Here is a 13,397-nt window from a genome sequence, read left to right as displayed (position 1 = left end):
GTTAGCTCATATTTATGGGCCATTGGTTAGAAGACACCATCGGCATATTCATCCAGTTATAGGCTACTTTTTATTTGCTCATTATCTGTCCATTTTTCCGTTTATTATTGATTATATAAAATCGTATATATGTCACATTATAGATATTAGAAATTGTAAAAAATTGTAATCTGGTTTTCCTACAAACTATCTAACTATTTCTCTGTTGTCATACTGTTTTTAATAACACTTTTTAAACCTTCTTTTTCCTTTATATGTGATATCACTTATGGGCCCCTCTGCTGAGCTCAATACGGTTTGGGCAGAATTCACTGCCTATTTAGAGGAAGATCAATGATTTCAGCTGCCAATCAAGAACACACCCCCTCATTGATTGGTTATGAGCCGGCATGGACAAGGTTAAAGCCTGCAGGGACCCACAGCACAATAGGGAGTGATCAAGCCCGGTGGACGGGTGAAACGCGTCTTCCTTCTACTTCTTTGTCACTTCTGGCTGTCCAGAACCTCGGGCGTCTCTCCGCCTCTGCCCACACCTTGTGCATGTACCCGTCAGCCCAGTGGCACTTTCTGTTCGTTCCACCGATCGAGCGCGGCTGCAGCATCATCCAATGGACATCTCCTGAATCCAGTGTGACTCCTGGCCGCTCGGAGCCACGGACATCTCCCCGCATCAGTCAGTGCTCCACGTTTATGCTGTTCATCTCAGCGGCAACTCCACTCGCGTCACGGACTCAGTCTAAGTGCAACCTGTCAGACGGACATCCCGCCTGACTTCTACATACCAACACGGTAATATCGTTTTTTTCAGTGAAACCCATCATCAATGTTTTTTTACGCCAACATTATTATGACATCAACAGTGGAATTTAATTATTGCCGCATATGCTAACGTTATTATTTACTCTCATGCACGAGATCTTAGTATATACTGTGATTATAGCTACCTTATTATTTAATTACTTATTCTGACCTCTTAACTATCATTGAATCTATTATCTTTATGTATTAGTTGCCTTTAGGGACACTACATGTGCTATAGATACAGTGTTTCCCTTTCCTTCTCACCGCTCAACAATTGATACTTTCTAGACATTATTTGAATTTATTGTATCTTGATCGGGAATGGCATTTTTACAAAGATCAGCTTAACTTTGTGTCTCAGATACAGTGTGTTCCGTTCCTTTCCTTGATCTAGAAACAGCATTGTTACAAAGATCAGTTGGATTTTGTATATACAATTCATTCAGCTCATCCACATAGGATCAGCACTGCCTTCTAATGCCAATTTCACTTTTCTTCCACTAGTGACAGATAATTTTGATTTATTCCTGTTTACAGCTTACAGGAGCATCACTATTGTGTATCCATTTTTCTGAAATCTTGTTTCTACCTATATCTGTCTTCATGGACTCTCACCATTGATTCAGGGGTTTACCCCTGTCTAACATTGGCAGCAGATCCATTCTAGTTATTACATTGACCTAATACTGTTACTATTCATTCTATAATATTTGTGAACTCTCATCAGTGATTCCAAAGCTTCAGAGCGCCACCTGTATTCTCTCTACGATCATACCACACTGGAAATGCCCGAATCCGTCCGATCTTGGAAGCTAATCAGTGTTGGGCTGGGTCAGTACTCAAGTGGGAGACCGCTGAGGAAGACTCAGTTTAGTAAAGTTTAAAACGGATCCACATTCTTAGTGTCTAACACTGACAGCAGATTCACTCTGTTATCTTTCTTCACTCTTTTCTCTTGCTATCTATAGCTACTTAAGCAATATAACTAACACCGACAGCAGGTTCACCCTGCTATCTTCTACCTATTCTTTTGTTATCTATAGCTATCTAATTAATATGTCCAGCCCATAATCACAATCATCTCGTAGATCATAGGCTCATTATTACTTTGCACAAACGCAGGAGAGAGACCCCAGGGCCGAAACTAGAATTTTCGTCACCCGGGGCAAGGCAGTAATTTGGTGCCTGCCCCCCCCAAAACAACCCCCCCCCCCCCAAAAAAAAAAAAAAAAAAAACCTTGTCGGACTAACATACTTAGATTATGAAAAATGTTGAAGAAGAAAAAAGGGGGGAAACTATTGGACAATATTCCCCTATGTGCCTCAAATGCCCTATGCATCACATGCCCCACGACATGCTCCCCTTGTGTCCCCATACATTGCACTATATCATAACACTTCATCACTGTTCTACATTCCCCTATCCACTGCACTGTATCGATATACTACATCCCCTACAAGCTGAACTACATCACTACACTACATGCCCCTATACACTACACTACATACCCTATATACTACACCAAATCCTCCCATCTGGGAGGCAAAGCGGAGGTTGACACTGCTACCTGGGAGCACAGTGCCGACAGAAGTCTGTCTTTAAACTCACCAGAAAGCTGCTGTTGTGATACTCGAGAGTTGAAGGTTGTCCGGGCTCTAAGTTTCCACTGTTAAGTGGACAGCTAGCAAAGTGAACCTTTGATTTCTGTAACATCAGTGACTGCACCTGTTAGCAAGCATAAGCCTGGGGCAGTGTGGTGTAGCCTGCAGCTTGTTATCGGTTGGTGCTGGGCAGGCAGCTGGAATCATAGCCTGCTGAAAAACACCGCACCAACAGCTCGCTTCTATAGCTTGTACAGTGCACCGCACATTAGTCACAGCTCTGCATGGCAAAGACGAGAGTTTAAGACAGTAGCCGACATAGGAGAGATCCCAGGTACTGAAGCTCACCTGCACAGCATCGGAGGCAGCGGCAGGCAGACAGGTGGGACAGAGACATTGCACCAGGAGCCGTCTGCTGTCTCACTGGAGCAGCACAACACTGCCGGTTAAAAAAAAACAAAAACCTGTTCCTCTGTAACTCCTCAGCGCCTCCTCAAATCCTGCATCCGGGGCGCATGCCCCCTTAGCCCCCCCCCCCCCTAGTTACGGCCCTGGAGACCCATCCGTTAACTATTGTACCTTATCTAGGTTAATTTCTAAACAATCTTTGATCTAACCCTGACAGCCGGAAAGTGTTACCCAATATTTTTATTAGTCTCATTGTTACCTCTTTCATCTAACTACTGAGTATTTTATGTGATATCAATAAAAATTCTTCTTTTCTCCTGTACTTTGTGTTCTGTTTCAATACTGACTCAGGGTGCACCACCAAATTGAATATGGATTAGAAAGCATGGCATTTTTCAGTCCTATCATCATATTTTGGTAATTCTAAATATCATATCTTAGATTTTGAATATTTCCTATGCGGTATCCCCCAAATATAAAAAAAATGTGTGTGTGTGTGTATATGTATATGTATATATATATATATATATATATATATATACACACACACTGCTCAAAAAAATAAAGGGAACACTTAAACAACACAATGTAACTCCAAGTCAATCACACTTCTGTGAAATCAAACTGTCCACTTAGGAAGCAACACTGATTGACAATCAATTTCACATGCTGGTGTGCAAATGGAATAGACAACAGGTGGAAATTATAGGCATTTAGCAAGACACCCCCAATAAAGGAGTTGTTCTGCAGGTGGTGACCACAGACCACTTCTCAGCTCCTATGCTTTCTGGCTGATGTTTTGGTCACGTTTGAAAGCTGGCGGTGCTTTCACTCTAGTGGTAGCATGAGACGGAGTCTACAACAGACACAAGTGGCTCAGGTAGTGCAGCTCATCCAGGATGGCACATCAATTCGAGCTGTGGCAAGAAGGTTTGCTGTGTCTGTCAGCGTAGTGTCCAGAGCATGGAGGTGCTACCAGGAGACAGGCCATTACATCGGGAGACGTGGAGTAGGCCGTAGGAGGGCAACAACCCAGCAGCAGGACCGCTACCTCCGCCTTTGTGCAAGGAGGAGCACTGCCAGAGCCCTGCAAAATGACCTCCAGCAAGCCACAAACGTGCATGTGTCTACTCAAACGATCAGAAACAGACTCCATGAGGGTGGTATGAGGGCCCAACATCCACAGGTGGGGGTTGTGCTTACAGCCCAACACCGTGCAGACGTTTGGCATTTGCCAGGGAACACCAAGATTGGCAAATTCGCCAATGGCGCCCTGCGCTCTTCACAGATGAAAGCAGGTTCTCACTGAGCACATGTGACAGACGTGACAGAGTCTGGAGACGCCAAGGAGAACGTTCTGCTGCCTGCAACATCCTCCAGCATGACCGGTTTGGCAGTGGGTCAGTAATGGTGTGGGGTGGCATTTCTTTGGGGTCCGCACAGCCCTCCATGTGCTCGCCAGAGGTAGCCTGACTGCCATTAGGTACCGAGGTGAGATCCTCAGACCCCTTGTGAGACCATATACTGTTGCGGATGGCCCTGGGTTCCTCCTAATGCAAGACGATGCTAGACCTCATGTGGCTAGAGTGTGTCAGCAGTTCCTGCAAGACGAAGGCATTGATGCTATGGACTGGCCCGCCCATTCCCCAGACCTGAATCCAATTGAGCACATTTGGGATATCATGTCTCGCTCCATCCACCAACGCCACGTTGCACCACAGACTGTCCAGGAGTTGGCGGATGCTTTAGTTCAGGCCTGGGTGGAGATCCCTCAGGAGACCATCCGCCACCTCATCAGGAGCATGCCCAGGCGTTGTAGGGAGGTCATACAGGCACGTGGAGGCCACACACACTACTGAGCCTCATTTTTACTTGTTTAAAGGACATTACATCAAAGTTGGATCAGCCTGTAGTGTGTTTTTCCACTTTAATTTTGAGTGTGACTCCACATTTATTAACCCATGGAGGTCTGGATTTGATTTCCATTGATAATTTTTGTGTGATTTTGTTGTCAGCACATCCAACTATGTAAAAAACAAAGTATTTAATAAGAATATTTAATTCATTCAGATCTAGGATGTGTTATTTTAGTGTTCCCTTTATTTTTTTGAGCAGTGTGTGTGTGTGTGTGTTTGTGTGTGTGTGTGTGTGTGTGTGTGTGTGTGTATATATATATATATATCTCAAAAGAGAAGAGGTGCACTCTCAGGACTTCATTCAAGCAAAGAAGGACACAGCAGTCACAACTTGGTCTAATCGACGTTTCGATAATTTAATATCGTCATCAGGATAACCAGAGTGCACAAACAACATCATTTAAATACCTACTCACCACCCCTTGTGTGTCCACGCCATCGCTACGGGCGCCGGGTCCTCGGACGACAGCAAACTGCGTCGCGCACTTCCTGTGCGCCCGGACGCTCGAGCGGTTGCCTGGAGACAAAAATGTCATGTGACGTAAACAAACAAGTAAAACAAAGCAGCAGCGTACAGGTCTAATGGAGACGCAAATCTTAGAGACAAGATAAATAAATGAGGCAGACAATACTATACATATTGAAGGTATGTACACCACAAATAACTGGTAAAAGGCATATTAAGCCTGTCTATAACAGACACGGCTCCCGGATACCTTCAGGGCTGATTACATAGCAATATGAATAAACTCCTCATATGTATATTAAGCATAATAATAAAACAAAAAACAACAGTAAACTTGCCTCTATAGATCAAACTATTAATTTGAAAAGACTTCGGACTGCTGGACAGAACACGTTGTGCAAGGAAGCCAGAGTACTAAGAGCACATACAATCTCACAAAAAGCAATTTAGAGGAAGGTTCTCGTTTAACCCTTTAGGGGTAATCATATTCAAGCAGTGTATCCACCTGGCTTCTCTCTGTAACAGGGCATTGCCCTTATCACCCCCCCCCCCCCCCCCTCAGACGTTTGGGTTCAGAATCAATAATTTTGTACCGCAATGTAGCAAGGCCATGATTCAATAATTTAAAGTGCCTAGCTACTGGTTGGTTGGATCCACTTTTAACCCCCTCTAGGGCATGTCGTATGGCCGATCTGTGGAGCGCCATGCGCTCCTTGAACATCCTGGTGGTCTTCCCCACATAGAGGAGACCACAAGGGCAACGGATAATGTAAATAACATAAGTACTGGTACAAGACAGCACCTGGCGTATGGCGATCCGTTCCCCTGAATGTGGATGGGCAAAGGAATCGCCATGCTCCATGTAGCTGCATGTGGTACAGCCGGTGCAACGATAGCAACCAGCTTTTCTAGTAAGGAAGGTGCTGGGCCCACCACCCCTACCACCCGAAACATCATTTTTAACCAGCCAGTCCTTCAAATTTCTGCTTCTGGTATAGCTAGCCATCACTTTTGGTGTTGCTCAACATAGACAGATTGGGATCTGAAGTCACCACAGGCCACAGGTTCTTCACTGCCTTCACTATCCGTTGACTGGCTGAGGTATACTGTTGCACAAATGGGATACAGTCACCCATGCGTCCTTTGCTGCCCGCAGATGGAATCAGGGTTTTTGACCGTGGAATTGCCAGAGCTTTCTCTTTGGCTTTAACAAGGTCCTCGTATTTGTATCCTCTGATCATGAATTGCTTGATCATGATATCAATTTCCTTATTGGTATTACAGATGTCGTCTGATATACGTGTGTATCCTCAAGAACTGGGCAAAAAGGTAGTCCCCTCTTGGTGGAAATGGGGTGTTGGCTGCTCGCATGAAGTATCGTGTTCCGGTCAGTTACCTTCTTGTATAGAGAAATGCAGATTTTACCGTTCATCAAAGAGATTTGCACATCTAGATAATTCACGTACTGTGAGCTCATCTGATACGTAAATGTGATGGTACTCTCAGTGGCATTAATGGCTGACATAAGGTTACTGAATTCTGTCTCTGTACCTGTCCAGACCAGGAGCAGATCATCAATATACCGTACAAAGAACGGAATTTTAGCCACTTTGTCGGAATCACTGAAGAAAGCTTGGCGTTCAACTTTAAACATGTAGGTGTTCGCAATGGCTGGGGCCACGCAGGACCCCATAGCACAGCCCTGTTGCTGGACGTACCACCGAGAATCAAAGAGGAAATAATTTCTCTTCAGGGTAAGTTCTAGAAGTCTGGTGAAGAAGGAGATATCTGGGCCAGAGTATGACGGACTGGATGACAGGAGTCTGTAAACTGCTTCAAGTCCCCCCGAATAGGGAATATTGGTATATAGACTCACAATATCTAGTGTACAGAGGAAGGCATTACTAGGAAGTATGGGTAAATTCTGTAGTTGTATTATCAATGAAGTGGTATCCTTCAAGTAAGTCCTCTGTGCTTGAGGACTTACTTGAAGGTTGTATGCTCCCCTGAGGTCCAACTTGGTGAAGACAGAGGCACCCTTAACCCGGTCAAATAGCTCTGAGATCAAGGGCAACAGGTAATGATTTTTTATTGTTATGTCGTTCAGACCCCGGTAGTCGATGTGCTTGAGGACTTACTCCCCTAGAGGGGGTTAAAAGTGGATCCAACTGCTGATCATTTGTGGAGGCACCTGGGCATTTGCGCTATGTTGGGGAGAGTGCCGGTCCCTACATTGCTATATATATATATATATATATATATATATATATATATATATATTGAGTAGGAGGCACTATCCTTCCAAAATGTCAATGCCGCAGTGTACATTGCAAAAATTCATACATACTGTCCAGTGTATGACACTCTGCAGTTTCTTAAAATAATTAAAGCTGCAAAACTTCATTAGCAATGTTTCGGGTTTATTCACCCTTGTTCAAGCAGCACAAGTATCACAACATAGTGAACATTTAGTACCTTAAATACCCTTACCTATGTTGCAGACACCGGATGCCCTCTCCTGCCTCCGGCAGCATAGATACAACTTCTAGGCTAGCTCAGAGCCGCTCACCGTCATTGCAACCCGATGCCGTTGCAATAGACATCGGATGCCTCCCCTGCCTCCGGAATGTGCAAGTCCAGCAATAATTAATATACCTCCACCACAGCTAGCTGAGAGTATATCTCATTGCAATACTTATCTATGTCCGTGACAACAACTCCACCACCCTTGTCCGCAGATCTAATTACTATTTTGTTGTTGATACTCAAATTTCCCATTCTTCTCCGTTAAGATTATTCTTATGGGGTTTGGGATATTTCTGGTCATTAAACCTGGACATTGAGACATTCATGAAGCCATTAATCGCTACATTATTGGAAACAGGATCAAATTTAGATTTTCTTCTAAATTATATATGTTCCGCAACTGATTGGAGATTGTTTTTTCAGTTGTCTATCCAACGAAAACTGATTTCCAATCCAGTGAATTAAAGGGGGTAGTTAGCACAAATACAAGACCTTTACTAAGTACTGATGTTTCCGCTTGATTCAAAGTATGACTGGGCAAATTAAATATTGCCTTCATTACTTGTTTCTGTCACGGGGACTGGTTTTTGTGAATCCGGATTTGCGGCTTGCGGTTTGGTATCAGTGACTTTAGGCAGGATTAACCAAGCAGGCTGAAATGAAGGTCTTTTTCAAAGATCTTCTAAGGAGGTTCCATGGGTGCCCTAGCTGTTTACTCGTTAGACGAACGTCTGGCGGAAATCCGGATAGGAAGACTGTAGACTCGGGTAACTGAGACTCACTGAGAGAGATGGGGACTCCGAGAGGTCAGCATGCGAGGAGAAATAACCGGGTGTAGATCCAGCGATCCAGGTGAGAACTCAGGAAACAAGATGCTTTAGAAGCAATGCTGTGGAGCACAGAGAACTAGCACACACAAGGCTGTGTGAGAGATGTTGCACTGGCGATTGCTTACCCAGAAATCCCCAGATTTATACCTTGCAGGTGACTGTTTTAGATTAGCTGACCCTTCCAAGGTGGCGACGCCCGTCCTGGACCTCTGCAGCTGAAAGCTGCACAAATGTTTGCTGCTGCCTCTAAGACCTCTCCTCCCAGATATGCCTGCAAGTCGTGCCCCTCACCAGCAGCCCGCACCCCACCGGATGGACCGCTCCAGAGAGTCCGGACAGGTAAGTACCGCTGGTCCCGGAACCCGACCCGCCGGACTGTGACATTACCCCCTCTTTTAGGGATGGCCCCTGGACAGCCACCAGGTTTGCTGAGATTTTCTTCATGGAACTTGTGAAGTTAAGCGGGAGCATGAACATCCAAAGAATCCTCCCAGGAACGCTCCTCAGGACAGCAGCCCTTCCAATCCAGAAGATATTGTAGACGTCCATGTCTTACTCGGGAGTCAAGGATATTCTTGATCTCGAATTCAATACCACAATCCGTGACAACCTTTGGAGAGTGAGGAAGGATCTTACAAAACTTGTTTAACACTAAAGGCTTCAAAAGAGAAACATGAAAGGCTGGGAAGACTTTTAGGTATGGGGTAACTTAAGCCTATAAGTTACGGAATTGATGATTTGTTCAACTGAGAAGGGCCCAATGTAGCGAGGATCGAACTACATAGACGGGACATGTAACCTTAAATTACGTGTAGAGAGCCAGACCTGATTCCCAACTACCAATTTAGGTACCACCCTTCTCTTCTTATGGGTCCAGAACTTATAGCGAGCAGAGGCTTTTTGTAGATTTTGGTGAACCTTTTGCCAAACTCCAGAAAGTCTCTTAAGAGATTCCTTAACCGCAGGAAGATCTTGAACTGGTAAAGCCAGGAACTGAGGAACTTGGGGATGGAAGCCATATATGGTATAGAAAGGGGTATGACCTGTGGAAGAGTGGTAGAAGTTGTTGTGAGCAAACTCTGCCCATGGTAGTAGTTCCAGCTAGTCATCTTGAGAAGAAGAGACATGAATTCTGAGGAACATCTCCAAGTCTTGATTGAGTCTTTCTGTACTTCCATTGGTTTGAGGATGATATGCCGTTGAGAATTTTAACTGTACCCATAGAGCGGCACAGAGAGCCCCCCAGAATCTAGCCACGAACTGGACTCCCCGGTCAGAAATAATTTCGCCGGAAGACCGTGGGACTACCTCTGCAATGAAGAGCTGAGCTAACTCGGGTGCGGTGGGAAGACCCTTAAGAGGTACGAAATGAGCCATCTTAGAGAAGCGGTCTGTGATTACCCAAATAGTAGTAAATCCTTTACAAGAGAGTAACTCCATGATGAAGTCCATAGAAAGATGGGTTCATGGCATCTTCGGAATAGTTAGGGGTATTAGCTCTCCTGCTGGCCGAAGACAACGGATCTAATGCTGTGCACACTTGGTGCAGGAGGCGATGTAGGAGGAAACATCAGACTTCAGTGCAGGCCACCAATACGAGCATTGGATAAAGTCGGTTGTCTTATGGACTCCAGCATGACCGGAAAACCGAGCAGTATGGGCCCAGGTCAGTAATTTCTTCCGAAGGTGAAGAGGAAAGAACACTTTTCCCACTGGGGGCTGAAGATTAGTGGAGGTGAAGTTCCAAGACTCCAATACAGGCTAAGGAGAAGGAGTCGTTGGAATCCTCAGAGAAGTAGGATCGGGAGAGAGCATCTGCCTTCTGGTTTTGAGAATCAGGTCGAAAGGTTAGGGAGAAATTAAATCTTGATAAGAACATTGCCCACCGGGCTAGACAAGGATTCAAACACTGAATATTCCTGAGGAAGATTAAATTCTTGTGATCGGTGAAAATAGTGATAGGAAACTTGGCACCCTCCAACAGACACAACCACTCTTCCAATGCTAACTTACCAGCCAGTAGCTCTTGCTCTCCTATCATGTAGTTCCTTTCTGCTGGTAAGAACTTTTTGGAAAAGAACCCGCAAGGATGAAGTTTGTTGTCATTCAGATGTTGGGAGAGAATTGCTCCCACAGCGTCAACCGAAGCATCTACCTCTAAAACAAAGGCTTTATTGACATTGGGTTGCCTTAACACTGGAGCTGTGGTAAAAGCCTGATTAAATCGTTGGAAAGCTTAGTCTGCAGATGTTGACCATTCTCTGGGATTAGCCTCCTTTTGGGTGAGAGCGGTGATAGGTGCTACTATAGAGGAGAATCCTTTGATAAATTTCCGGTAGAAATTTGCAAAACCCAAAAAGCGTTAGATTGCTTTAAGGGTGGTGGGTTTGGACCAATTGAGAACCACTTGTACCTTGGCTGGATCTATCTCTAACCCTAAACCAGATATTATGCAACCCAGGAAGGGAATGGAGGGTTGTTCGAAAATAAATTTTTCCAATTTGCAGTATAAATGATGTTGGAGAAGCCTCCGCAGCACCTCTTGGACTTGAGAATGGTGATCTTTCAGGTTGGTCGAGAAAATTAGTATGTCATCTAAATAGACTACTACGGAACTATAGAGTAAATCTCTGAAAATGTAATTTACAAAATTTTGGAAAACTGCTGGTACATTGCTAAGCCCAAAGGGTATGACTAATTACTCGAAGTGCCCATCACGAGTGTTGAATGCCGTTTTCCATTCGTCACCTGCTCTGATCCGGATCAGGTTGTATGCTCCCCTGAGGTCCAACTTGGTGAAGACAGAGGCACCCTTAACCCGGTCAAATAGCTCTGAGATCAAGGGCAACGGGTAATGATTTTTTATTGTTATGTCGTTCAGACCCCGGTAGTCAATGCAGGGACGAAGACCACCATCTTTTTTTTGGATGAAACAGAACCACACACAGGCTGGAGAGGTGGAGGGCCGAAAAAACCCTCTAGCTAGATTTTCCTTGATGTATTGCGACATGGAGTCTGTTTCAGGGGCCGAGAGAGGATAGATTCGCCCTCTAGGAGGAATCTTCCCCGGAATCAGGTCAATATTGAAGTCCCAGGGTCTGTGGGGTGGTAAGACCTCTGCTGCCTGTTTGCTGAAGACATCAGAAAAGGAGGAATACTGAGACGGTACTTGCAGTAGGATTTCCAGTTGGTTTTTATTCACAGGTGTAACACAGGTAAGACAAGTTTGAGCACACGACTCTCCCCAGGCCAAAACTTGCATATTCACCCAATCGATTCTTGGGTTGTGCTTCTGGAGCCAAGGAAGTTCCAAAACAATTTCATGAGTAGCTCTGACTAAGAAATTAAGTAACTCCTTATAGAGAGCTCCTATACATAGCTGATGGGGAAGAGTCTGTTGGGTAACTACTCCACTGGAGATTCGACTTCCATCTACAGAGGAGAGGCAATTGGTCAGCAAAGCTCAACTGTAGGAATCCGTTGTCCTTTAGAACCCTATGGCAGCTCCAAAGAAACCTCTAGGACAGGTTCAGAACGGGATGGAGACGATGTCACCACTCCTAACCTAATGCCTCCTCTTCTGGTTAGGAGCGCTAGTTTCCTGGATGCTGGGTGCAGGAGGCTACCGAATGTCCTGAACCTCTGCAGTATAGGCACAAGTTCTCCCTGCGTCTTCTCTGATGCTCCTCTGATGAGAGACGAGCCCTATCGATCTGCATAGGCTCACCCTGGGACGCTTCAGCTGGCACACTCAAGGAAGAAGGCGAAGGAGGACAGAACCTCGGGTGTTCCCCACGATTCTTCTCTAACTGGTGCTCTCTAAAACGAAGGTCAATCTTGGTACAAAAGGGAAATCAAGTCATCTAATTTGAGCGGAAGGTCCCGGGTAGCCAACTCATCCTTGATTTTGTCAGACAGACCATTCCAGAAGGCCGATACTAGTGCCTCCTCATTCCACCGTAATTTTGAAGCATAGGTCTGGAATTGTACTACATACTGTCTAGGGAGGCCAATCCCGGGCCGTTTTTTCAATCCCGGGATTCGGGATTGAAAAACGGTCAATCCCGGGATTCCCGGGATCCCGGGATTGCAGTAGGGATTAGAGAAAATTGTAGGGAGCAGCGCTGGAGGGAGGGTGTAGGTAGCGGTGCGGGAGGTAGGGAGTGTGTAGGTAGCGGTGCGGGAGGTAGGGAGTGTGTAGGTAGTGGTGCGGGACTCAGGACAGAGGGTGTAGGTCGCGGCAGGGACTGGGAGGGAGGAAGGCTGCACGGAGGGAGAGAGGATCATGTGTGTTAGTAATAGTACTTACTATTAGACGGGCGGCAACCATTAACACACTGAACGTGGCGGCATTTCAAATGAAGCGCCGGACGCCAGCCAACCAGAGCTGGCGGACCGGCAGCCAATCAGGGAAGCGGCCGCAGCAGTCGCTCCTGATTGGCTGCCGCTGCAGCTTCCCTGATTGGCTGCCGGTCCGCCAGCTCTGATTGGCTGGCGGCCGGCGCTACATTTGAAGTGCCGCGCGCGTTCAACTTGTTCATGGCTGCTGCCCGCCTAAATGAGTGAGTACTATTACTTACACACCCACCCTCCCGCCGCCGCGCATTCGCAGTATAATCCCGGCATTTTTGGGCCCAAATCCCGGGATCCCGCCGATCCCGATCCCGGGATTGGCCTCCCTAATACTGTCCCACAGACCGATTTCCCTGTCGGAGGCGCATTATCTCGATTGATGCCGCCGTGGTTCTTCCGGGCTCATCGAAAATCTTTCGGAAGGTAGCAATTAATTAATCATATTTGTCAAGTAGAGAATCAGCTCTCTCCCACAGGGGTAACACCAAATCCAGG

General features: G+C 45.8%; 1 pseudogene; it reads left to right on the top strand.

The window, feature by feature from the left end:
• Positions 1–1,562: 1,562 nt before the first annotated feature.
• LOC134971483 (5S ribosomal RNA) lies at positions 1,563–1,681 on the top strand (annotated as a pseudogene).
• Positions 1,682–13,397: the final 11,716 nt, after the last annotated feature.

Source organism: Pseudophryne corroboree, chromosome 11 (assembly GCF_028390025.1).
Source record: "Pseudophryne corroboree isolate aPseCor3 chromosome 11, aPseCor3.hap2, whole genome shotgun sequence".
Taxonomy (NCBI): Eukaryota; Metazoa; Chordata; class Amphibia; order Anura; family Myobatrachidae; genus Pseudophryne; species Pseudophryne corroboree.
This window is presented reverse-complemented; position numbering and strand designations above follow the sequence as displayed.